The sequence below is a fragment of the Xenopus laevis genome, chromosome 5S (assembly GCF_017654675.1).
Source record: "Xenopus laevis strain J_2021 chromosome 5S, Xenopus_laevis_v10.1, whole genome shotgun sequence".
NCBI classification, from domain to species: Eukaryota; Metazoa; Chordata; class Amphibia; order Anura; family Pipidae; genus Xenopus; species Xenopus laevis.
Genome location: NC_054380.1, coordinates 60409802 through 60437557, shown reverse-complemented (window position 1 = coordinate 60437557; position 27756 = coordinate 60409802). Strand labels below are relative to the sequence as shown.

The 27756-nt window shown below is 41.5% G+C and overlaps 1 long non-coding RNA gene and 1 pseudogene across 1 annotated transcript; both read left to right on the top strand.

Moving 5' to 3' along the window:
• Nucleotides 1-15691: 15691 nt before the first annotated feature.
• Nucleotides 15692-25775, top strand: LOC121394102 (annotated as a pseudogene).
• Nucleotides 25776-26486: 711 nt separating this feature from the next.
• LOC121394072 lies at nucleotides 26487-27549 on the top strand. The gene is made up of 2 exons (XR_005961488.1): nucleotides 26487-26675; nucleotides 27263-27549. It is a non-coding gene; the product is annotated as an uncharacterized LOC121394072 (long non-coding RNA).
• The last annotated feature ends 207 nt before the right edge of the window (nucleotides 27550-27756 follow it).

Here is a 27756-nt window from a genome sequence, read left to right as displayed (position 1 = left end):
ATATCTATTTACTAAACTAATATATCTATTATGTTAAGGTCAATAATACATGTAAAGGATATTTAATAACAACCAAACTCTGTACAGGCTCAGTTGTGATGATTCCTAGCAATACATACAGTAACCACATAACCCTTCTGTTTGTGTGTAGATGTAGGAAAAGTACCAAGAGCGATCACCAAAACCCAAGGGTCGGGGGCCACGGGGTCTATAAATACCCGATGCAACAGAGACTACAATACTCACCTGTTCTTCTCTCAGCAGAAAGCGTGCACAGCTAAATCAAAGCAGGAAGTTACTCATGCGGGGAGCAATGGTGCGACACATTCAAACCCAGCACTCGCTTCCTATTGGCCTGTTCTGCATTTAGACTAGACCTTTTGTGTCAGTTTGGCCAATCAGACACTGGCTGTGGGAAAGGTGCTTGTGTAACAGCTGCAGTGCAGGAAGTAGGACAACGCAAGTGACAAGCACCTAGAGGGGAGAGGGGGGTTCTCCTCCTTGCTGACCGTGCTTATAAAGTGCCGCACGTGAAGCCTGGTATGTATATGTTTATATGTGGAAATGGTGCCTCTTTATTATTGTGGTGTGCTCTTGGTAAGACAAGGCGGTTTGGGGCTTATTAGTGGTAGCTTGTGAATTGCAGGACTAGGATAGTACTCTGCAGGTGTGTAGTATCTTTTCATTTTAATATCTCCTTGCTCACCTATACCCTGTGTAAATAGCGTGTTAGGTGCTTTCACAAAGTTCACAGTGATGAACGCCGGAAATCTGTAATGTTCACACGTATCGCATAGGGTTAACTTGATGGTTAGGATTTGATTGTTATCCCCTACTGGGAGCCGTAGAAAAACCCTGTCCCCGTTGGCTAGGCTCTGCAATATGAAGAGCAAATTATACCTGTCGGTAGTTGTAGCTAAAAGTGTATGTAAAACCGATTATAAATATTTGCCTATTGGAAGAAAAAGGAATTTACTTACCTGGTAAATATCTTTTGCATAGGCCCGTACTGTCAGTGCAGGACGTCTGGGGTTAAGTTCTCCTCTTTGGAGGCAGGAAAAACAATTAATGAATTCTAAGCTCCTCCTCTTCCTGTGTCTCTACCTTCCTCCTCTTCCTGTGTCTCTATCCTTCTACCCTCAGTTGGTTGTAAAGTCTGTGAATGGAGACACACAGAAAACATAGAACTGACTCCGTAACTAACTACGGATCGGCAGCAACCGGCACCCACACCAAAAAAGGGCAGGATGCTGCACTGACAGTACGGGCCTATGCAAAAGATATTTACCAGGTAAGTAAATTCCTTTTATGCATACGGCCCTACCTGTCAGTGCAGGATGTCTGGGGATGTCCCAAAGCCATCCAAAAAGGGTAGGGAATTAACAAAACTAGTAACATGTGTAGAAAAAAACACTGCAATTTTGAACTATAGGAAGCTATCTACTGTACGTGCTACTGCTACTTGTAGCACCTTCCTGCCAAAATCAGATTGGCTTGAATTGTATAAATCAAACTCGTAGAATTTAGAAAAAGTGTGTGGTGCTTGATGATGGAAAGCCCAAGAAGTGCTCACTTTCCTAGTGGAATGTGCCTTGAGAGGTATAGGAGGGGGCCTTCCTGACTTAGAGTAAGCTTCAGATATGACCTCTACTATCCATCTAGCTATGGTTTTTTTTGAGGCTGGGGAACCCGCTTTATGTCCCCCAAAAAGAATGAACAATGCATCAGTTTTTCTAAGAGATTGGGTTCTCTTGACATAAGTCATCAAAGCTCTGACTGGGTCTAAAGTAACTGTACTCCCAGGAGGCTGATCTGAGTCCTGAGACTGTAAGGCTGGAATCACAATGTCTTGATTTACATTAAAGGCTGAAACCATCTTTGGTAGAAAGGAAGGATTAGTACGAACTACTGCCTTATCTGGGTGAAACTTGAGCCATGGAGATTTGCATGATAATGAAGCTAGCTCTGATACTCGCCGTGCAGAAGCTATTGCGAATAAAAATATAGTCTTCAGAGTCAAAATTTTTAGTTCCACTGAATCAATGGGTTCGAAAGGCGATGTCTGTAGCGCTTCTAAAACTAAGTTTAAATCCCAGGGAGGAGTTGGGCTTTTAGTTGGTGGTATGAGACGATATAGCCCCTGGAAGAATAATTTGACCTCAGGAAATAATGCCAATTGAATTTGGAACAAGGCTGCTAGGGCCGATGTCTGGACTTTGAATGATGATATGCTTAGTTGCATATCAAATCCAGCTTGTAGAAATTGTAGGATCTGAGATGATTTGCAGGTCTTCCAAGTTAGACTATTAGACTCGCACCAGGAAATGAAAATCTTGTCTTAGGAGGTCTGGAATGGAAGGTAACCGAAAGGGCTGATCTGCCAGCATAGTTATCACGTATGCAAACCAGCTGCGAGCTGGCCATGCTGGTGCCACTAGGATCGTTGGGATCCCTTCCTGACGAATCTTCAGGAGTATACGTTGTAACATCGGAAGGGGTGGAAATGCATATGCCATTTAAAAATCCCAGGGTGTAGCTAGCGTGTCTACAGTCTTGACCATTGGGTCCCTGATCCTGGAGAAGAATCTGGGTATCTGGCAGTTGTGCCTGGAGGCCATCACATCCACACAAGGGATTCCCCACTTGTCTGTGATTAGTTTGAACACTGTAGTGTTGAGTTTCCATTCGCCTGGATTCAATGTGTTGCGGCTGAGATAATCCGCTTGCCAATTCTGGAGGCCTGGAATGTAAATGACTGTGATTGTTGTTGAATGTTTCTCTGTCCAGGCGATGATCTTGGCAATTTCTGTCATAGCTGCTGTGCTCCTTGTACCTCCCTGTTTGTTGAGGTACGCTACAACTGTGCTGTTGTCTGACTGTATTCGAACATGAGTGGCTTTGAGAAATGTTGATCCATGGATAAGCGCATTAAAAATTGCTCTGATTTCCAGGATGTTTATGTGAAGCTTCTGTTCTTGCTGGTCCCAAAGGCCCTGACAGGACCTGTGCTGCCACGCTGCTCCCCAGCCTTTGAGACTGGCGTCCGCGGATATCACTGTGGGATCTGAAAGATGCCACTGCTTGCGTTTGGAGAGACTGTCCTCCCTGACCCACCATTGGAGGCTGGTTCGAATTGTCTTGGATAGTATTATTGTCTGAGACAGACCTTTGTTCCACTGTTTTAGAAATTCTCTTTGTAGTGGTCGCATGTGGAATTTTGAAAATGGTACTGCATCTATGGTCAATGCCATGAGACCCAGTAGCTGTAGGACTGAGTATGCTGTTGTAGTGTCGGTTTGTAAGGACCGTATCACAGACTGAATATTTTACATTTTTTTCTGTTGGTAGAAATAGGCTTTGAAGGGTGGAGTTGACCACCATGCCTAAAAATGGAAGAATTTGAATAGGAATAAGAATGCTCTTTTGGTAGTTTATTATATAACCATGCCATGTTAGGTGATGGATGCAGAGTTGGGTGGCTTGATGCGCCCTTTGTTTTGATTCTGCGAAAATGAGGATGTTGTCTAGGCATGGATATATGTGCACTCCTAGAGTTCGAATCACTGCCACTAGAGCACCCAACACTTTCATGAATACCCTTGGCGCAGAAGTCAAGCCGAAGGGCATTGCTTGGAATTGAAAATGCTGATGGTTCAGAAAAAATCTCAGATACTTGTGGTGTGTATTGGGATGTGTAGATACGCATCCTTCAGGTCGACTTTCATCATGAATGCACCTGTTGGAATGGATGCTGTTATGGAGCGAACTGTCTCCATCTTGAATCTTTGATACTTGACTAGGGATGTCGCGGACTGTTCGCCCGCGAACTAATTCGCGCGAACATCGACCGTTCGCGTCCGCCGAATGTTCGCGAACGTCGCGCGACGTTCGCCAATTTGGGTTCGCCTTAGCTGGCGCTTATTTTTGCCCTCTCACCCCAGAGCAGCAGATACATGGCAGCCAATCAGGAAGCTCTCCCTCCTGGACCACCCCCACACCCCCTGGACCACTCCCCTTCCATATATAAACTGAAGCCCTGCAGCGTTTTTTCATTCTGCCTGTGTGTGCTTGGAAGAGCTAGTGTAGGGAGAGAGCTGTTTAGTGATTTGAGGGACAGTTGATAGTAACTTTGCTGGCTAGTAATCTACTTGATACTGCTCTGTATTGTAGGGACAGAACTCTGCAGGGATTTTTAGGTTAGTTAGCTTTGCTGACTAGTAATCTACCTTCTACTGCAGTGCTCTGTATGTAGCTGCTGTGGGCACTGCTTCTGATCTCATCTGCTGACTGCTGTAATAACCCAATAGTCCTTGTAAGGACTGCTTTTATTTTCTTTTTTGTTTTTTTACTTTGCTACTATAAGAGCCCAGTGCTATTAGTCTAGCTGTGTTGGGGAGTGGGACTGGTGTGCTGCTCCTAGTAGTTCAGCACCAACCAGAGTAATTTTTTTTTTTAATATACATATATATATATATATTTTTATTTTACTTATCTTACTGTTCTTTAACGTGTCCAGTGCTGTTTGCTGTTCTTCATAGTAGTGCACCAATAGTAGTGCACTTGCAGGCATTGTTTGCCCAGTGTGTTCTTCAAACAACTGCCACCTAGCTGTGTGAGCTTTTTCACATTCTGTCTAAATATCAATAATAATACCGTCTCCAGAAACACCACCCGAGTGACGTTTTCCAAGCAGCAATAATATATTCCGTATCCACTGCTGTAGTGTATACGTTGACCTTGCAGGCATTGTTTGCCCAGTATGTTCTTCAAACAACTGCCACCTAGCTGTGTGAGCTTTTTCACATTCTGTCTAAATATAAATAATAATACCGTCTCCAGAAACACCACCTGAGTGACGTTTTCCAAGCAGCAATAATATATTCCGTATCCACTGCTGTAGTGTATACGTTGACCTTGCAGGCATTGTTTGCCCAGTATGTTCTTCAAACAACTGCCACCTAGCTGTGTGAGCTTTTTCACATTCTGTCTAAATATAAATAATAATACCGTCTCCAGAAACACCACCTGAGTGACGTTTTCCAAGCAGCAATAATATATTCCGTATCCACTGCTGTAGTGTATACGTTGACCTTGCAGGCATTGTTTGCCCAGTGTGTTCTTCAAACAACTGCCACCTAGCTGTGTGAGCTTGTTCACATTCTGTCTAAATATCAATAATAATACCGTCTCCAGAAACACCACCTGAGTGATGTTTTCCAAGCAGCAATAATATATTCCGTATCCACTGCTGTAGTGTATACGTTGACCTTGCAGGCATTGTTTGCCCAGTGTGTTCTTCAAACAACTGCCACCTAGCTGTGTGAGCTTTTTCACATTCTGTCTAAATATCAATAATAATACCGTCTCCAGAAACACCACCTGAGTTGTTGTTGTTGTTTTAAAAAAAAATGCCAGGCAAAGGCAGGCCGCCATGCAGAGGCACTAGGGGCCGTGCTGCTATGCTATCCTGTGGCCCTAGGAAATTGCCCAGTTTTACAAAGGCAATTACCCTGAACTCCCAAAATGCTGAAGAGGTAGTTGACTGGCTTACACAGCACACCCCATCCTCTACCGTTTCTAACTTTGCCACAACATCCTCATCCTCCTCTGCTATGGGCACCCCACGTAACACTTCCTCCACCACCGGCGCCCCTTCTTCACTGGAGTCAGAGGAGTTATTTACACATGAGTTTCTTGAACTGAGTGATGCGCAACCATTATTGGCAGAAGAAGATGAAGGAGATGAGGACGTTACACCAGATATAATTCTGGCAGACAACACAACAGAGATGGACATAATGAGTGATGAGGAGGTCCCCGCTGCTGCTTCCTTCTGTGAGCTGTTAGAAGAAATTGATGCATCTGAGGAGAATGATGATGAGGAGATTGATGTTTTGTGGGTGCCCAGTAGAAGAGAGCAAGAGGAGGATAGTTCAGATGGAGAGACGGAGAGTCAGAGAGGCAGGAGGAGAATAAGACTTAGAAGAAGCAGGGAGGACAGCTCGCAGGGAACAGTAGGGCAAAAACATGTATCGGCACCTGTGGTCAGCCGGCCAACGCACCCGCCATTGCCGCCAACTTCTACTGTTACCGCCAGATTGCCAGCTTCAAAAAGCTCAGCAGTGTGGGATTTTTTTAATGTGTGTGCCTCTGACAAAAGCGTTGTAATTTGCAATGAGTGCAGTCAGAAACTGAGTCTTGGGAAGCCCAACACCCACATAGGTACAACTTCTATGCGAAGGCACATGAACGGCAAGCACAAAGCACTATGGGAGCAACACCTCAAAGGCAGCAGACAAACTAAAAGCCACCCTCCTTCTGGTCCAGCATCTTACTGCTCTACCTCTGCTGTCCTTGACCCGTCTGAACCACCCTCCACTCAGCCTTCCACCTTGACCACCAGTTCCCAGTCATCTGCCCCCAGCCAAGTTTCTGTGAGGGCCATGTTTGAGCGTAAGAAGCTAATGTCTGTGAGTCACCCCCTTGCCCGGCGTCTGACAGCTGGCTTGTCTGCACTCTTAGCCCGCCAGCTTTTACCATACCAGCTGGTGGACTCTGAGGCCTTCCGCAAATTTGTAGCAATTGGGACACCGCAGTGGAAGGTACCCAGCCGCAATTTTTTTTCCAAGAAGGGAATACCACACCTGTACCACCATGTGCAGAGCCAAGTCACCGCATCTCTGTCACTTAGTGTTGGGGCAAAGGTCCATATGACTACTGACGCATGGTCCTCCAAGCATGGTCAGGGCAGGTATGTCACCTACACTGCCCACTGGGTGAACTTGCTTATGGCTGGGAAGCAGGGAATGCGTAGCTCAACAACAACAGTGGAGTTGGTGTCACCGCACGGATTGCACGCGGTTCTGCCACCACCTCTACTCCTCCTTCGCTCTCTACCTCGTCTTCTTCCTCTGCTTCCTCCTCCTCTGCTGCTGGGTCCTCCTCCTCCACACCTGTGAACCCCCAGCTCCCCCTAGGCTATTCGAAGTGCCAGGTACGCCGTTGTCATGCTGTCTTGGGGATGACGTGCCTGGAAAGCAGAAACCATACCGGATCTGTACTCCTGTCATCTCTGCAGTCACAGGCCGATCGGTGGCTGACCCCACACCAACTGAAGATCGGAAAAGTGGTGTGTGACAACGGAAGCAATCTGTTGGCAGCACTGAGACTGGGCAATTTAACACATGTGCCCTGCATGGCACATGTTCTGAATTTAATAGTCCAACGTTTTGTCTCGAAGTACCCAGGATTCCAGGACATTCTCAGGCAGTCCAGGAAGGTGTCGGCCCATTTCAGACGTTCCTACACAGCCATGGCACGCCTTGCTGACATTCAGCAGCGGTACAACATGCCGTTTAATTTGCGACAGCCAGACTCGCTGGAATTCAACGCTCCTCATGTTTGAACGTCTGCTGCAACAACAAAGAGCCGTCAATGAATACCTGTTTGAACTGGGTGGTAGGACTGGATCTGCAGAGCTGGGGATTTTTTTCCCCCGTTACTGGGTGCTTATGCGCGATGCCTGCAGGCTCATGCGCCCTTTTGAAGAGGTTACAAACATGGTCAGTCGCACCGAAGGCACCATCAGCGACCTAATACCCTTTGCTTTCTTCCTGGAGCGTGCCGTGCGACGAGTGACAGATGAGGCTGTAGACCAGCGTGACGAGGAGCAGGAAGCGCACGATTTCTGGTCGGAATCACCAGAACGAGCCCAGGCACCTGCTGCAACGCAGAGAGAGGTGTCAGAAGTGGAGTCAGAGGAGGAAGGTGGCTTTGTGGAGGAGGAGGACCAACAGGAGCAGGCTTCCCAGGGGGCTTGTGGTGACCTTTTGGGGACCCCTGGTCTTGTACGTGGCTGGGGGGAGGAGACCGTGGATATAGTCCTTGATAACGAGGAAGCGGAGATGGATACCTCTGCATCCAACCTTGTGAGAATGGGGTCTTTCATGCTGTCATGCCTGTTGAAGGACCCCCGTCTCAAGAGGCTTAAGGAGAAGGACCTGTACTGGGTCGCAACGCTACTAGACCCTCGGTACAAGCATAAAGTGGCAGAAATGTTACCAACGTACCACAAGTCCGAAAGGATGCTGCATTTACAAACCAGCCTGCAAAACATGTTGTACAATGCTTTTAAGGGTGATGTCACTTCAGGAACTCATCAACATTCCAGGGGCAGAGGTGCCAGTAATCCTGCCACGAGCGCACCTGCGAGGACAATGCACTTTGGCCACTCTGTAACGTCAGACATGCAAAGGTTTTTCAGTCCAAGGCAGCGCCAGAACCCTTCTGGATCCACCCTCAAAGAACGCCTCGATCGGCAGGTAGCGGACTACCTGGCATTAACTGCAGATATCGACACTCTGAGGAGCGATGAACCCCTGGACTACTGGGTGCGCAGGCTTGATCTGTGGCCAGAGCTGTCACAATTTGCCATGAACCTCTTGTCTTGCCCCGCCTCAAGTGTCCTCTCAGAAACAACCTTCAGTGCAGCAGGAGGGATTGTAACTGAGAAGAGAACTCGCCTAGGTCACAAAAGTGTGGATTACCTGACCTTTATTAAAATGAACGAGGCATGGATCTCGGAGGGTTACTGCACGCCGGAAGACTTGTTCTGACTCCCCATGCAGCTGTCCTTCTCTGCACGCCGCATGACTCCACACACAGCTGTCCTTTAGCGTCCTCCTCCCTCCGCCACCGTTACAAACTAGGGTGCAAACCCTACTGGTTTCATTTTAATCAAAACTTTTTGGACAGGTAAATCCTGAGTTTTTCTGGCCTCTGTGCTTCAGTGGCTGCAACCAAAAAAATATATATTTTCAGCATTTATATGGCATATTTTTTCTGGCCTCTGTGCTTCAGTGACTGCGACAAAATTTTTTTTATATTTTTAGCATTTATATGGCATATTTTTTCTGGCCTCTGCTTCAGTGGCTGCGACAAAAAAAAATTAATATTTTCAGCATTTATATGGCATATTTTTTCTGGCCTCTGTGCTTCAGTGCCTGCGACAACATTTTTTTATATTTTTAGCATTTATATGGCATATTTTTTCTGGCCTCTGTGCTTCAGTGGCTGCGACAAAAAAAAATTAATATTTTCAGCATTTATATGGCATATTTTTTCTGGCCTCTGTGCTTCAGTGGCTGCGACAAAAAAAACATAATTTTTCAGGAAAGTACACATGCCTAATTTTTCAGGGTTCTGCAACAGTGGCAAAATCGCATCTTTTATGGTCACCGCAGGTGATCAATAAAGTAGACCAAAACTGGGCCCACACTGCAGAATCAGTGTTTTTTGGTTCACTTCACTGTACATTGAATTACCTCTGCCTGACCGTGCACGTGCGCACAAGCACGGTGACTGCTAAACACACCACTACAGAAATATTGCCGCCAACAGGACGAACATCCTGGAGGTGACAAGCAACTAGTAATTAAAAACTATTATTTGCTCACTTGACGGTATCATTCATTAAAGCTCTTTGCGTTTTTTTGCGTTGCAGTAAGCGCCGCGTTTTGTCTTTGCGTGTGAACAGGCTGTAACCTTTACACGGCTTGATTGGCATGTAGACGCCGGACGTTTTAAAGCAGTTTATTACACAAGTTTAGAAATGTAGTGTGATTTCTGCCCTTTACAGAACTCTGCAAGGATTTAATGGACATTTTAGGTTAGGTAGCTTTGCTGGCTAGTAATCTACCTTCTACTGCAGTGCTCTGTATGTAGCTGCTGTGGGCAGCTGTCCTGCTGCTGATCTCTCATCTGCTGACTGCTGCCTGTAACCCAATAGTCCTTGTAAGGACTGCTTTTATTTTCTTTTTTGTTTTTTTTACTTTGCTACTGTAAGAGCCCAGTGCTATTAGTCTAGCTGTGTTGGGGAGTGGGACTGGTGTGCTGCTCCTCCTAGTAGTTCACCACTACCAGCACCAACCAGAGTCAAAATTGTTACAAAGTATCTTATTTGCACCTGTTAGCTGTTCTGAGCTCTCTGCCAAAAGCTAATTAAGTTAGAAACTGTTTTTTTTCTGGCTGTTCAGTTCAGAGAAAAGAGGGACTGGTGTGCTGCTCCTCTTAGTAGTTCACCACTACCAGCACCAACCAGAGTCAAAATTGTTACAAAGTATCTTATTTGCACCTGTTAGCTGTTCTGAGCTCTCTGCCAAAAGCTAATTAAGTTAGAAACTGTTTTTTTTCTGGCTGTTCAGTTCAGAGAAAAGAGGGACTTTCCAGTACAAAAGAGGGACAGGGGGTTGAGTGGTCAAAAGAGGGACAGTTGGGAGGTATGCAAGTGCCACCTAGCTGTGTGAGCTTTTTCACATTCTGTCTAAATAACAATAATAATTCCGTGTCCGTAAACATCACCTGAGTGATGTTTTTACAGCAGCAATAATATATTCCGTACCCACTACTGTATACGTTGCCCTTGCAGGCATTGTTTGCCCAGTCTTTAACCAAGTGCCACCTAGCTGTGTGAGCTTTTTCACATTCCGTGTCCAGAAACATCACCTGAGTGACGTAGTGTGATTTCTGCCCTTTACAGCACAAAACGCAGCGCTGTGTCAACAATGTATTTTTCAGATACATTTTTGCCCTTGATCCCCCTCTGGCATGCCACTGTCCAGGTCGTTGCACCCTTTAAACAACTTTAAAATCATTTTTCTGGCCAGAAATGTCTTTTCTAGCTTTTAAAATTCGCCTTCCCATTGAAGTCTATGGGGTTCGCGACGTTCGCATTTTTGACGCAAGTTTGCGAATATGTTCGCGAACATTTTTTCCACCGTTCGCTACATCCCTATACTTGACCGGCTTGTTGGATTTAAGTTCAGGACTGGTCGGAAACCACCTTCTTTGGTACCAAAAAGAGGTTTGAATAAAAACCTTGGAAGTGTTCTCTTGGTGGTACTAATATTATTACTCCTTTCTCTTGAAGGTTTCTTGAAGTGGCTTCTGCTTTGATGGGATCTGAAGGTTGTTTTGAAGGTACAAACCGGAAATTTGGTGGGAACTTTGTGAAAAATATTCGGAGGCCTGATGAAAATATGTTGAGGACCCAAGGATCTGTAATAGAGGCCTGCCAGACTGTTTCAAACTGTTGTAGTCTGCCTACCTTTACATTTTTGGTTCCCACGGAGTCAGGAATCCTGACTCTTGGGAGGTCCCCCTTTTCTGACATTCTTTGGTTGTGATTGCCATGGCTTGAACTTCTTGTTAGTTGTACTCGAACTTGGTCTACCTCTGTTAGATTGCCTGGAATAGGAGCCCCAGGATCTATGTTGGTAGTTACGTTTGTGTACTACCTTGTGAGGTCTTTTACCTTGAGGAAGTAATGCTCCTTTCCTACCTGTAACTTCTGCAATAATCTGTTTGAGCTCTGAAACTTTAAACTTTAGTGAAATTAATCTGTGCTTGGGAGCAGTATCCCCTGACCACTGTCTTAACCAGAGAGCCTGTCTAGCTGTAATAGCTGCTGCTGAGGCTCTGGTGGCTAATTTGGTTATTTCAAGTGAAGCATCACTAAGAAAAGATAGGGCTAAATATAGCTTGTCTAAAGCTGCCGCTGTGTCAGAATTTTTGATGAGTGGGGACTTTTTTAGTTCCTGGCACCAAAACTTTGCTGTGCGTACTACGCTAATGGAAGCTGATGTTGGGCGTAACACTGCAGCTGAATAAACAAAATCTCTCTTGAGGGCTGACTCCATCTTTTTATCCACAGGGTCGCGGAAAGAGCTGGCATCCTCAGATGGCAGCGTAGTATTCCTAGATAAATACACTAAAACTGAATCAACTTTTGGGTATTTTTCACCAAAAAGCTTGTGATCATCTGTAATAGGATACTTAGAGTGAAATTTTTGTGGAATCGTGTTTCGCTTGTCTGGTTCAGACCATTCATCAGATATAATCTGAGTAATAGATTTGCTAGTGGGAAAAGCTCTGGTTTTTTTGTGGGTGTTACCCAAAACCTTATCTACCTTGGATTTAGGCAAAGGAGTTTCCTTAATCTCTAAAGTATCACAAAGGTACTTGAGTAATAGTTTTATATCATCAGGCTGTTTGGCAGTAACATTCTCATCTGATGCAGAAGAGTCTGAATCAGCTGTGTCACTTTTCAAATGTTCTGATTCTGAATCTGAATAAGACTCTAAAGCTGAAGAATCAGACTGGACAGGTTATGTGATATTGGTCTTGGACTTGGGTCTAGCAGTGACTTGTATTTGGCTGGTAACTGCCTCCTGGACAGAATAATAGATATGAGATCGTAACCATCCTAAAAACTGAGAGAGCTGCTGATTAGCAGCATTGGAGGATGGTGAAATATCATGTAGCACAGACTGTGATTGTGAAGTATGTGCAGGGCTGGCAGGGCCTGGTGAATTTTGAGGAGGAGTGGGAGGGTCCTGAATAGCATGTAACATAGCAATGGTCGAAATAGGTAAAGGCTGCTCAATATCATTATCAGAATCTGCAGATTGATTGGATTTAGTCATCTTGTGCAGAGTAGCGGGAGAGGAAGAAGCAGAAATTGTTTCCTTTTTCTTTCCCCTCTTTCGGGTTTGTCTGATAGGCTTCTTTTGAGTTTCAGAGAAATCCTCTATTAGCTCAAAAAGTTCTTTTGAATGAGCCATATTGAAACATTTTAGTATTGTACTGGGCATAACATAGTAACATAGTAACATAGTAGGTAAGGTTGAAAAAAGACACATGTCCATCGAGTTCAACCTTTTTTTTTTTTTTATTAACTACCTATCTGCCAGTTGATCCAGAGGAAGGCAAAAAAAACCCATCTGAAGCCTCTCCAATTTGCCTCAGAGGGGGAAAAATTCCTTCCTGACTCCAAAATGGCAATCGGACTAGTCCCTGGATCAACTTGGACTATGAGCTATTTCCCATAACCCTGTATTCCCTCACTTGCTAAAAAGCTATCCAACCCCTTCTTAAAGCTATCTAATGTATCAGCCTGTACAACTGATTCAGGGAGAGAATTCCACATCTTCACAGCTCTCACTGTAAAAAAACCCTTCTGAATATTTAGGCGTTTTACCTACTGGTAAATAAAGCATTAGAGAGATTATTATATGATACCCTTATATATTTATACATAATCATCATATCACCCCTTAAGCGCCTCTTCTCCAGAGTGAACCAGTAAAAACCAGTAATTTCTCACTAGTGGAGCACACTGATCCCAGCCTCGAAGGGGGGATGGGCTCACACAGGCTAAAGGTAACACTGCTTAAGCAGCGGAGCACAGTATCCTTAAGAAGGGGCTCAGATAGTTATGCAATAAATCATAATTAATTAAGAGGGAGCACACTAAAAAACAAAAGGGCTCATCTGTTGCAGAGTCATAGGATAGGGCTCATTACACTGCACCTCCGAGCAGGACAAACTAAAAACTGAGGGTAGAAGGAGACACAGGAAAAGGAGGAGCTTAGAATTCATTCATTGTTTGTCCTGCCAACAGAAAGGAGAACTTAACCCCAGACGTCCTGTACTGACAGGTAGGGTCGTATGCATAAATTAAATTCTAAGCAAGATTTCACTCATATTTTCAGAGATTTCAAAATTATATATGAGTGCAACTGCTATTTAAAGCAATGTACTGCTGTCTCTGCTTAAAGGGGTGGTTCACCTTTACGTTAACTTTTAGTATGTTCTAAAATTGGCAGATCTAAGCAACTTTTCAATTGGCCTTCATTATTTATTTTTTATTTTTTGAATTATTTGCTTTTTTCTTCTGAGATGGGGGTCACTGGATCACAGGACACGTGATAATCCCAGTACCATAAAAATCTGTAAACCTTTTTTAATCTGTGCTCAGCATTGATGTCCACATTAGTAGGTAAAGGGATACTGTCATGGCACTATTAACTGATTAAAATCAGTTAATAGTGCTGCTCCAGCAGAATTCTGCACTGAAATCCATTTCTCAAAAGAGCAAACAGATTTTTTTATATTCAATTTTGAAATCTGACATGGGGCTAGACATATTGACAATTTCCCAGCTGCCCCAAGTCATGTGACTTGTGCTCTGATAAACTTCAATCACTCTTTACTGCTGTACTGCAAGTTAGAGTGATATCACCCCCTCCCTTTTTCCCCCCAGCAGCCAAACATAAGAACAATAAGAAAGGTAACCAGATAGCAGCTCCCTAACACAAGATAACAGCTGCCTGGTAGATATAAGAACAACACTCAATAGTAAAAACCCATGTCCCACTGAGACACATTTAGTTACATTGAGAAGGAAAAACAGCAGCCTGCCAGAAAGCATTTCTCTCCTAAAGTGCAGGCACAAGTCACATGACTGGGGGCAGCTGGGAAATTGACAAAATGTCTAGCCCCATGTCAGATTTCAAACTTGAATATAAAAAAAATCTGTTTGCTCCTTTGAGAAATGGATTTCAGTGCAGAATTCTGCTGGAGTAGCACTATTAACTGATGCATTTTGAAAAAAACATGTTTTCCGATGACAGGATCCCTTAAGGACAACAGATCTATTGAGATCACCAGTAAAATCCCTTGTCAAAATAAAGTTCTAAAAGCAAAAAATATATTAGGTACAGGTATGGGATCCATTATCTGGAAACCTGTTAACCAGACAGCTCCAAATTATGGAATGGCTGTCTCCCATAGACTCCATTATAAATAAATAATCCAGATTTGTAAAAATGATTTCCTTTTTCTCTATAATAATAAAACAGTACCTTTTACCTGATCCCAACTGAGATATAATTAACTCTTATTGGAAGCAAAACCAGCCTATTGTGTTTATTTAATGTTTTCATACTTTTCTAGTAGACTTAAAGGGGTGGTTCACCTTTAAGTTGACTTTTCATATTTTATAGAATGGCTAATTCTAAGCAATTTTTCAATTGGTCTTCATGGTTTATTTTCTTATAGTTTTTGAATGATTTGCCTTCTTCTTCTGACTCTTTCAAATAGGGGTCACTGACCCCATCTAAAAACAAATGCTCTGTAAAGCTACACATGTATTGTTTTATTACTCATCTTTCTATGCAGGTCCTCTTCTATTCATATTCCAGCCTTTTATTCAAATCAGTGCATAGTTGCTAGGGTAGTTTGCACCCTAGAAACCAGATTGCTGAAACTGCAAACTAGAAAGCTGCTGGATAAAAAGCTAAATAACAAAAAACACAAATAAAAAATGAAAACAAATTACAAATTGTCTCAGAATATCACTCTCTACACCAGGGGTCCCCAACCTTTTTTACCCATGAGCCACATTTAGATGTAAAAAGAGTTGCAACACGAGCATGAATAAAGTCCCTGGGGTGCCAAATAACCTTGCCTCCAAACTGGAAATTCAAAAATAAGCATCTGTTTTGAGACCACTGGGAGCAACATCCAAGGGGTTGGGGGGCAGCATGTTGCTCACGAGCCACTGGTTGGGAATCACTGCTCTACATCATACTAAAAGTTAACTCGAAGGTGAACAACCCCTTTAAGGTATGAAGATCCAAATTATGGAAAGATCCATTATCCTGAAAACCCCAGCTCCCAAGCATTCTGGATAACAGGTCCCATACCTGTATATGCTTTTTACAGCACTGGTCAGGAGTTTCTCGGCTCACTTTATTTTGTCCTGTCTACTCACTCTTCCAACTTTATATACAGATACAAGAAAATCTGCAAACTGTCTCACTAGTCCATTCTGTTACATTTAGGTGAGTGGTCCCATCAAAATGGATGCAGTTTCTATGGTCATCCAACTTAGGGACCTGACCTCCAATCCACAAAATAGAACAAGCATTGTAAGGGATAAGAGCTGCCTTGCTGGTCTAATTCTCTTTCTAAGTCATCAAGATGATTGTGTGGTGGAGTTTACTTTAAAGGTGAGAAATGCCTGGGAATAATGGAAATATTGAGTAAAGTAGCTTATAGTGAAAAGTGATCGCTTTTTGCATCATTTACTGGTGAAGACACGATTAAAGGGATTTTGTCATGATTTTTATGGTGTCGTTTTTATTTCTAAATGACACTGTTTACACTGCAAATAATTAACTCTATCATGTAAAATGTTATTCTTAACCCTACAAGTGTGTTTTTTTTTAGTTGTAATATTGGTGTGAAGCTGTCTCAGGTCATGTGCTTTCAGAAAGAGCCAGTGCTGCACTATGGAACTGCTTTCTGAAAGGCTATTGTTTCTTCCTAACTGAACTAGTTGCAGTTTACTATTGAGTGCTGTTATTTGGTTACCTTCCCATTGTCACTCCAACTTACAGTGCAGAAGTAAAAAGTGACTAAAGTTTATCAGACCACAAGCCACATGACTGGGGGCACCTGGGAAACTGACAATATGTCTAGCCCCATGTCAGATTTCGAAATTAAATATAAAAAAAATATGTTTGCTCTTTTGAAAAATGGATTTTAGTGCAAAAGTCTGCTGGGACAGCACTATTAACCCTTTAAATGCCACAGATCGTAGAATCTACATTCTGTGGCAAAGGTACTTGAAATGCCACAGAACGTAGATTCTACGTTCTGCAGCACTTCCGGGTTCAGGAGCGGAGGAGCGGCTGTTAGAGCCGCTCGCTCCGTTCCTGCTCGATCCCCTGCCCCTAGGCAACGAGCAGAGCAGGGGATCGAGTGGCCCCTGGGGTGCGATCACCCAGGGGCCCAAAAACAGCAGCAGGCACGTGTTACTTACGTGTCCTGCTGCTGCAGCCTGCACCGGATCGTCGATCTCCGCACCCACAGCACACAGACAGGAACCACGAGGCAGATGTCTTCCAGGGGCTCTTCCTGATCGCCTGCAACAGTCTCCAGCGATTTTTTCAGGTTAGTGCAACAATTACACACACAAACACACCAACACACACTTATTACAGTAATACACACTTAGATTCACACTTACACACACTTACACATACATTTTTGGGGATTGGGGGGGTCACTTACACTCACTGCACTTACACACATGTGCACATGCACACACGCGCACATAACATGTAATTTACCATTTGTACACACGCACACGCACATACATGGCATTGTGGCTTTTTTTTTTTTTTTTCTTATCGCATCGTCTCTTTTTTTGGCTGAAAAAAATGTTTTATTGCCATTACGAATAGCGTATTCGCTAACCGTACTGTGCAATACCTTTTGTATGTTATTTCGGTGATTATATTGCAATTTTGGGTATTTTGGTGCATTTTTAGCCATTTTATTGAATTTTTAGCCATTTTATTGCATTTTCAGCTCTGCATATGTTGTGTTCACTTGTTTCTAGCCGTAGAACCTGTTTGGCCCAGCTAAAATATTCAAACTGTGATTCTGACAGCCGATAACACTAGTCTGGAAAAAAAAACATTGATTTTTGTGGTTTTATTGGATTTTTTTGCATTTCACTCTTTACTGCCTTATTTTGTTTTGCCTTGTAAATTTTATATACTATATATCCATTTGGGGGTCTCTGTGCACCACATAGTTTGGTATATCTATGCATATTGGGCATCAAAGTGTTCAGTAGACACCAGGTGTTCATATTTAGGATGTTTTATGCTGATACGTTACGAAATGTGGGGCATATAATGGGGTAAAAGTCAAGCTTTCTGCCAATTTTCAGAAATTTGATAAAAACCGTTATGTTCAGCATTGCTTTGCAGTTTGGCAGTTTGCAGTAGAAACACATATTTACCCATATTGGATTCGTCAGAATGTGTACTTTCTGAAAATATATGGTTTTCTGGGGTCTCTGTACTGTTAGGGGGGTCTAATGTCGCATAATACACACACCAGGTGCTTATATTGCAGCAGCCAGCGCGTCAGCCGTGAAAATGTATATACACTATTGTCATTTGGTGGTCTCTGTGCGCCACATAGTTTGGTATATCTATGCATATTGGGCATCAAAGTGTTCAGTAGACCCTTGGCGTTCATATTTAGGATGTTTTATGCTGATACGTTACGAAATGTGGGGCATATAATGGGGTAAAATTCAATCTTTCTGACGATTTTCAGAAATTTGATAAAAACCGTTATGTTCAGCATTGCTTTGCAGTTTGGCAGTTTGCAGTAGAAACACATATTTACCCATATTGGATTCGTCAGAATGTGTACTTTCTGAAAATATAGGTTTTCTGGGGTCTCTGTACTGTTAGGGGGGGTCTAATGTCGCATAATACACACACCATGTGCTTATATTGCAGCAGCCAGCGCGTCAGCCGTGAAAATGTATATACACTATTGTCATTTGGTGGTCTCTGTGCGCCACATAGTTTGGTATATCTATGCATATTGGGCATCAAAGTGTTCAGTAGACCCCTGGCGTTCATATTTAGGATGTTTTATGCTGATAAGTTACGAAATGTGGGGCATATAATGGGTTAAAATTCAAGCTTTGTAACGATTTTCAGAAATTTGATAAAAACCGTTACGTTCAGCATTGATTTGCAGTTTGGCAGTTTGCAGTATAAACACTTATTTACCCATATTGGATTCGTCAGAATGTGTACTTTCTGAAAATATATGGTTTTCTGGGGTCTCTGTACTGTTAGGGGGTCTAATGTCGCATAATACACACACCAGGTGCTCATATTGCAGCAGCCAGCGCGTCAGCCTTGAAAATGTATATACACTATTGTCATTTGGTGGTCTATGTGCGCCACATAGTTTGGTATATCTATGCATATTGGGCATCAAAGTGTTCAGTAGACCCCTGGCATTCATATTTAGGATGTTTTATGCTGATACGTTACAAAATGTGTGGCATATAATGGGGTAAAATTCAAGCTTTGTGACGATTTTCAGAAATTTGATAAAAACCGTTATGTTCAGCATTGCTTTGCAGTTTGGCAGTTTGCAGTATAAACACTTATTTACCCATATTGGATTCGTCAGAATGTGTACTTTCTGAAAATATATGGTTTTCTGGGGTCTCTGTACTGTTAGGGGGTTCTAATGTTGCATAATACACACACCAGGTGCTTATATTGCAGCAGCCAGCGCGTCAGCCGTGAAAATGTATATACACTATTGTCATTTGGGGGTCTCTGTGCGCCACATAGTTTGGTATATCTATGCATACTGGGCATCAAAGTGTTCAGTAGACACCTGGCGTTCAAATTTAGGATGTTTTATGCTGATAAGTTACGAAATGTGTGGCATATAATGGGGTAGAATTCAAGCTTTGTGACGATTTTCAGAAATTTGATAAAAACCGTTATGTTCAGCATTGCTTTGCAGTTTGGCAGTTTGCAGTAGAAACACTTATTTACCCATATTGGATTTGTCAGAATGTGTACTTTCTGAAAATATAGGTTTTCTGGGGTCTCTGTACTGTTAGGGGGGTCTAATGTCGCATAATACACACACCAGATGCTTATATTGCAGCAGCCAGCGCGTCAGCTGTGAAAATTTATATACACTATTGTCATTTGGGGGTCTCTGTGCGCCACATAGATTGGTATATCTATGCATATTGGGCATCAAAGTGTTCAGTAGACCCCTGGCGTTCATATTTAGGATGTTTTATGCTGATAAGTTACGAAATGTGGGGCATATAATGGGGTAAAATTCAAGCTTTGTGACAATTTTCAGAAATTTGATAAAAACCGTTATGTTCAGCATTGCTTTGCAGTTTGGCAGTTTGCAGTAGAAACACTTATTTACCCATATTGGATTCGTCAGAATGTGTACTTTCTGAAAATATATGGTTTTCTGGGGTCTCTGTACTGTTAGGTGGTCTAATGTCGCATAATACACACACCGGGTGGTTATATTGCAGCAAAATGTCTATACATGTTGTAATTTGGGGGTCTCTGTGCGCCACATAGTTTGGTATATCTATGCACATTGGGCATCAAACTGTTTAGTAGACCCCTATGTTTATTTTTAGGATGCTTTATGCTGGTAATGATACATGGACAATACGATGCTGGAAAGTTGAAGCTTTGAGGCAATTTCCAGATATTTCACCCAAACCGCCAAATTTGGCAAAGCCTTGCGACTCAGTAGTTTGGAGCAGAAAGGCATGGGTACCCATTTTAGATTCTGTAGAATGTGTGGGGTTGGGGGGTAAACATATATTTCTGTGTTTTTACCCCACAAAAATGCAGTCAATGTGTTGATTTTTCATTAGCTGAAGTTACCCACGGGACTGTTTGTATGCGCTAACTTCATTTTGGGGCCTCTAAATGCCAGATACTTTGGTAAACTTATGAACAATGGCCACCAAAATGTTCAGAGGAACCCTGACAATCATATTTAGGGTGCTTTTTCTTAGTACGTAATGACACATGGGTGATATGGTGCTGGGAAGTTGAAGCTTTGAGGCAATTTTCAGATATTTCACCAAAACCGACAATTGTGGGAAAGCCTTGCGACTCAGTAGTTTGGAGCAGAAAGGCATGGGTACCCATTTTAGATTCGGTAGAATGTGTACTTTCCAAAAATATATGGGTTTTGGGGGGTAAACATATATTTCTGTGTTTTTACCCCACAAAAATGCAGTCAATGTGTTGATTTTTCATTAGCTGAAGTTACCCACGGGACTGTTTGTATGCGCTAACTTCATTTTGGGGCCTCTAAATGCCAGCTACTTTGGTAAACTTATGAACAATGGCCACCAAAATGTTCAGAGGAACCCTGGCAATCATATTTAGGGTGCTTTTTCTTAGTACGTAATGATACATGGGTGATATGGTGCTGGGAAGTTGAAGCTTTGAGGCAATTTTCAGATAATTCACCAAAACCGACAATTGTGGGAAAGCCTTGCGACTCAGTAGTTTGGAGCAGAAAGGCATGGGTACCCATTTTAGATTCTGTAAAATGTGTACTTTCCAAAAATATATGGGTTTTGGGGGGTAAACATATATTTCTGTGTTTTTACCCCACAAAAATGCAGTCAATGTGTTGATTTTTCATTAGCTGAAGTTACCCACGGGACTGTTTGTATGCGCTAACTTCATTTTGGGGCCTCTAAATGCCAGATACTTTGGTAAACTTATGAACAATGGCCACCAAAATGTTCAGAGGAACCCTGGCAATCATATTTAGGGTGCTTTTTCTTAGTACGTAATGACACATGGGTGATATGGTGCTGGGAAGTTGAAGCTTTGAGGCAATTTTCAGATATTTCACCAAAACCGACAACTTTGGGAAAGCCTTGCGACTCAGTAGTTTGGAGCAATAAGGCATGGGTACCCATTTTAGATTCTGTAGAATGTGTACTTTCCAAAAATGTATGGGTTTGGGGGGTAAACATATATTTCTGTGTTTTTACCCCACAAAAATGCAGTCAATGTGTTGCTCTTTCATTAGCTGAAGTTACCCACAGGACTATTTGTATGCACTAACTTCATTTTGGGGCCCCTAAATGCCAGTTACTTTGGTAAACCTATGAACAATGGCCACCAAACTGTTTGGAGGAACCCTGGCAATCATATTTAGGGTGCTTTTTCTTGGTGCATAATGATACATGGGTGATATGGTGCTGAGAAGTTGAAGCTTTGAGGCAATTTTCAGATATTTCACCAAAACCGACAATTGTGGGAAAGCCTTGCGACTCAGTAGTTTGGAGCAGAAAGGCATGGGTACCCATTTTAGATTCGGTAGAATGTGTACTTTCCAAAAATATATGGGTTTTGGGGGGTAAACATATATTTCTGTGTTTTTACCCCACAAAAATGCAGTCAATGTGTTGATTTTTCATTAGCTGAAGTTACCCACAAGACTATTTGTATGCGCTAACTTCATTTTGGGGCCTCTAAATGCCAGATACTTTGGTAAACCTATGAACAATGGCCACCAAAATGTTCAGAGGAACCCTGGCAATCATATTTAGGGTGCTTTTTCTTAGTACATAATGACACATGGGTGATATGGTGCTGGGAAGTTGAAGCTTTGAGGCAATTTTCAGATATTTCACCAAAACCGACAAATTTGGGAAAGCCTTGCGACTCAGTAGTTTGGAGCAGAAAGGCATGGGTACCCATTTTAGATTCAGTAGAATGTGTACTTTCCAAAAATATATGGGTTTGGGGGGTAAACATATATTTCTGTGTTTTTACCCCACAAAAATGCAGTCAATGTGTTGATTTTTCATTAGCTGAAGTTACCCACAGGACTATTTGTATGCACTAACTTCATTTTGGGGCCTCTAAATGCCAGATACTTTGGTAAACCTATGAACAATGGCCACCAAACTGTTTGGAGGAACCCTGGCAATCATATTTAGGGTGCTTTTTCTTGGTGCGTAACGATACATGGGTGATATGGTGCTGAGAAGTTGAAGCTTTGAGGCAATTTTCAGATATTTCACCAAAACCGACAATTGTGGGAAAGCCTTGCGACTCAGTAGTTTGGAGCAGAAAGGCATGGGTACCCATTTTAGATTCGGTAGAATGTGTACTTTCCAAAAATATATGGGTTTTGGGGGGTAAACATATATTTCTGTGTTTTTACCCCACAAAAATGCAGTCAATGTGTTGATCTTTCATTTGCTGAAGTTACCCATGGGACTGTTTGTATGCGCTAACTTCATTTTGGGGCCTCTAAATGCCAGATACTTTGGTAAACTTATGAACAATGACTACCAAAATGTTCAGAGGAACCCTGGCAATCATATTTAGGGTGCTTTTTCTTAGTACGTAATGATACATGGGCGATATGGTGCTGGGAAGCTGAAGGTTTGAGGCAATTTTCAGATATTTCACCAAAACCAACAATTTTGGGAAAGCCTTGCGACTCAGTAGTTTGGAGCAGAAAGGCATGGGTACCCATTTTAGCTTCAGTAGAATGTGTACTTTCCAAAAATATATGGGTTTTGGGGGGTAAACATATATTTCTGTGTTTTTACCCCACAAAAAATGCAGTCAATGTGTTGATTTCTCAGTAGCTGAAGTAAAGTCCTGAACAATTTGGATGTGCTAACTTCATATTGGTGTCTCTAAATGCCAGATACTTTGGTAAACCTATGCATAATGGGTATCAAACTGTTCAGTGGACCCCTGGCAATCATATTTCAGGTGCTTTTTCTTGGTACCTAATATAGTTTGGGATATGCGGAGCAGCAAAATAAAACCTTTGAAATGATTTTTCAGAATTTTGAATTTTTTTATGAAAAACCGCTATGTTCAGACAAGCTTTTATGTTTGGTAGTTGGGAGTAGAGAGACATAGTTACCCATTTTGTAATCGGCAGAATGTGTACTTTTCAAAAATGTATGGTTTTCTGGGGTAAACTTACGGTTTCAGGATTTTTTGCCTTGGAATCTAAAGCATGCCGTTTTCTGCCTTAGTGCTTTCAAAATTCGGTAATATACTGCCGGGAGTTTTTGAGGTACAGAAGTCCTAAATCTCCCTAAAACTATACATATCTGGTATTGGCACGTTCGAAAGACATAAGGCTTTCCAAATCAGTTGGATTTTCCTCCGTAAAATGAAATATTTTTCTGGTATAAATTGATATACGATGAAAAATGGTAATTTTTCATTTTTTTTTGGTATTTAGCACTATAAATTTTTTTGCACAGGTGGAAATACATGAAAACTCAGGCAGATTTAGAAAGCTCAGTTTCTACCGAAAAAAACAATGTATAGTTTTCCTAGGTAAACTATAGGTTTCCCCTCAGAAAATGCCCCTAAAGTGAGAGAGCACAAAATGTTTCAAAAACGGCTGGCATTTCGCGTAACCAAAATGTGAAATTCTGCTGGCACTTAAAGGGTTAACTGATGCATTTAAAAAAAAAAACATGTTTTCCTATGACGGTATCCCTTTAATGTTACTGTGTTTTGTAACCAATAGATTTGTAGAATATATAACAAAGGGGATACCTTATAATGATAATGTCTCTGTTACACACTTTCTATCCTTTGTATTTCAGTCTACACACATTTGGCTCCAGGCCTCATGCATAGTGTGTCACAAATGCAAGCAGGTCTTATGCTGACATATTTACATTCTGAGCAGATTGTGTAAGCAGTAAATTATGGACAAGCTAGTGATTAGATTTAAGCATTTAACAGCTACCTGTCTGTTCTGTCTTACAAAACCTATCCTTTCATACTGGGTGCATTCCTTCTCAGACCCATGCTGCTATATTTTATTTTTGCAAGGATACCTTCCACTGGTTCATTTGCAGTACAGTAAAAATGTAATAAGATGCCTGCTCAAGTGTTCCCTTGGTATAATTCGAAACTGCTTTTATTTGGGGTATGATAGAATCAGGATGGAAACTACCTTGCACCAGTTTCCTAATTTTAAAAAAGAATGTTCTGTTAAAGTCCTTATCTTAAAACATCAAGGTACATTTCTGCATGCAGACTGATGCTATGGCTTGTCCCCTATCATTTAACACCTCCCCACCCCATAAGTATGAGAGGAACCATGTTTAAAATGAAGTTGTCTTCTCCTGGCAACATTTTAATTTTCTAGTTCTTCAATTTTGTAAATATTCTTGTTGCCCTTCCTTTTTTTTAACAGACATTTCTCTATCTTTGTGAGGATCCTGCACATTGTGAAATAATCAGGAATGAGCTTGGCATGATAGAGATTTGGTAAATATGAAAATTTGGTAAATATGACAGATTGTACACACTGTGGGAAAAAAAGAATGTTGTTCCAGAAAAATTGTAAAATACAGGGACATAAAACTGGATTTCTACTATATCACCATGTGTTCAACCCCTTATTGTAAGATACATCAAATATTGGAATGTGAAATTCCTTAGCAGTTAAGTTATTTAAAGTTGAATTATATTTATTCATGTGGTGTAGTTTGAGCCAAACTCAGTATCCAGTTCTGCTTACAGAGATGAAAAAGGTGAAATACTTTTGCAGGAATGACATTGATGATGAAGTAAAACAGCTAGGAAGGAGTATTCAGATTTTATTGAGTCCCCCAGTCCATATGCAGACTCAAGAAAAACAAACCATGCTTCTTATCAACACGTTGCAACAAACAAGCTAAAACCGTAACTCTGTATATCCAGGGTCTTCGTGATGCGGTAAGTAGTAGAATTTCTCCCTCTGTGGTAAATTTTGTTCCTCCAAATTTTGTTCCTATGTGAAATAGTTGTAAGGATTGAAGATAACATTTTTTAAATTTTTCATAAATTTGTTGCCAATATTAGATACAGATGGGCATATAGCTCATAATTATTTACAAAAGCATTACTCCAAATCAGGTATGTTGTTGTTGTTGTTTTACTGAGAGATACTGACACCAAAAATTAAACCTTTTTAACATCTATCATAATATATGCTAATCATTTTGCCATAAAGGTATTTGCCTGATGCTTTGCATACCTCGCACTTAATCTGTAAGCTTTCCAGGGACTTATAAGACTTTATAAGTCTTTATAAGATTCTCCTTCGGAGTTAATGAGAGTGATGGCTAGTGAATTCAGGAATGGGAATTTGGAAAATGACACTTAGGAGTTGAGCCATTTTTACAAGGTAAACTAGTGAAAGCAATAGCTCTATGTCAAATCACTAACAACATATTTTGAATAGTTCCTTTGCTCCAGCTTTTAGTCCAGCACTTGTAATAGTGAAACCAATTTATTTTGTGTGGGGGGGGGTTGAGCTCTCTCTTTGAACACAATTTAAAAAAAATTAAAATGAGTCCAGAATGTAGGCTATTCTGACTTTTGTGTTTGTTTTCTTTCTTCTTGATAATGTAGGAGAAAAAGCACCTTTGTGAAGAAGCATTGCTGAAAGTAAAATGTGTAATCAGCTTTATATTTCAAATAGCAATGCAGAGGTTCACTGTTAGGGTAAAACCAAGTAACCTAGACAAGTATGCATACCCGTGAAAAATTCTCTTCTTGAATGATATATCTAAATCTTTTGGGATGAGTGTGTTGCTGCTCCAGTTCTCCGCTGCTCCCCCAGCCAGGTGCTCAGTCCTCGGTGTCCCTTACTGTGGCATATGACAAAACAAACAAATGGACGGCACATCTGGACAAGGCTTTATTGGCAGGTAGCTGTGAATTGCCTAATGCGTTTCGGGATTGTATGAGCCTATGATTAAGGGATACACTCCCAAAACGCGTTAGGCAATTCACAGCTGCCTACCAATAAAGCCTTGTCCAGAAGTGCCGTCCATTCGTCTGTTACTGCTTTTGCTGTGATTTAGTTTTCTCTAGATTTTTCAGGTTAGTTGGAAAGTGCTTGATCGCTTGCATTTGCAAATAGTGCCACTGATTCTCAGTTGAAGACGAAGGCCTGACAAACAAAACATGTTTTGAAAAACAACCCTAAATGTGAAGGCCATATCGATCTTCCTTATATAGAATATAATGTGAAAGTCAACCTCTGCTATATCCTATATTGCTGCAACTACATAATTACTTTATGATCATTCATTTTATTCAAGTGAAATGTTTTTTTCCTGCTTAGCGTTTCTTAGCTAAAACAAACAATGTTGATTCTAATACAACTTACAGCTATATTTTAGTGTAATAAATGCCTGAATTTGTTTGGTATCAATCTGATAATTTTACTGATGTGTTTTACAGTGTGACCTTAGTTTACCCCCAGCTCCTTGGTTCTGATCTAAATGCACGCCGTGCCCTCAATTTTTTTTCCATTGAAAGCGCTGCCTTTGTACAGACTAAGGAATGGCACATACACACAAGGGCTGCGGACGAGGCTACACTGAAGAATGTGGATGCAAACTGAAACAGCAAGTCACCTAAAGTCCCCAAGTGCTGGTATTCTGATGATATTTTAAAGTATAATTTGTCTTGGTGGTTTTTTTTTTTCGTTTTAAACTAACGAATTTTTAAAAAAATTTTTTTGATGCTTCTGGTCCTTAAAGAAAACCCCTTCTTCCAGTAGTCCACTGCGCTTACTCTGCACTGATACATGAGCAAACTCTTAGGGGCAATTTCAGGGGTAACTAACTATGCGGGGGGGAAGCAGGGAGGGAGTACTACCTAGGGTAGTAGGTAGGGGATTTTCTTATTTGGGGACGTTTAGTTCTCCTTTAAGCACAGTAGTTATGTGAGTTGTAGTTTAACAAAACCTTTCCTTCATAACTTCTACTTAGCGATAGCCCCGTCTGTCAATGTAACCCATGCTCTATTGCTATTGCTGGACATTACTCCTTTTGGTCTAATATAGCCCAAAATAGTGTTACAGTATTTAATCAGAAGATGAAACCGTTTTGTTAAGAGTCAAAATGTATTTACCACTAAAATAACACATCTATTTACAATTCAATGCAATATTCGGTGTGATTTAGAAATTAAGTTTGCCAGAATGAAAACAAAATGTATCTCTTATTTTTAATTCCTAGATTTATGTTCCACTCCATGAGATAAATGTGACTGTTGAAAGGGACCCATGCTTACCAGATTATTTTCCTGACGAGGTTAGCCATCAGAAAGAACTTGATAAAGCTGTGATACCTACAGAGTCAAAGAGCAATAGTCAAGGAAGCTGGATTAATGCTGCAGCTAATTTTCTTTCAAAAACATTTTTCTGGTGATTATACAAATTCATATTGACAAATGCAAATATGTAAGATTTTACTGTATGTCTTTTTAAATGTTTAATTAAACACTAACATTTTGTCAATTTTAACTGTAAAAATATATTCTTTTAATTATTCCTCCATATTGGAAAAGAAAACAATAGACAACTTTAGAGAAAAAAATTGTTGCATATGTATACTATATTCTCAAGAAAGCAATTAAATATTCATAAATTTTAAGCAGGGTTCGCAGGCTCCGTTCCGGCTGCAGCGTTCACAGGCTCCATTCCGGCTACAGGGTTCGCAGGCCCCTTTCT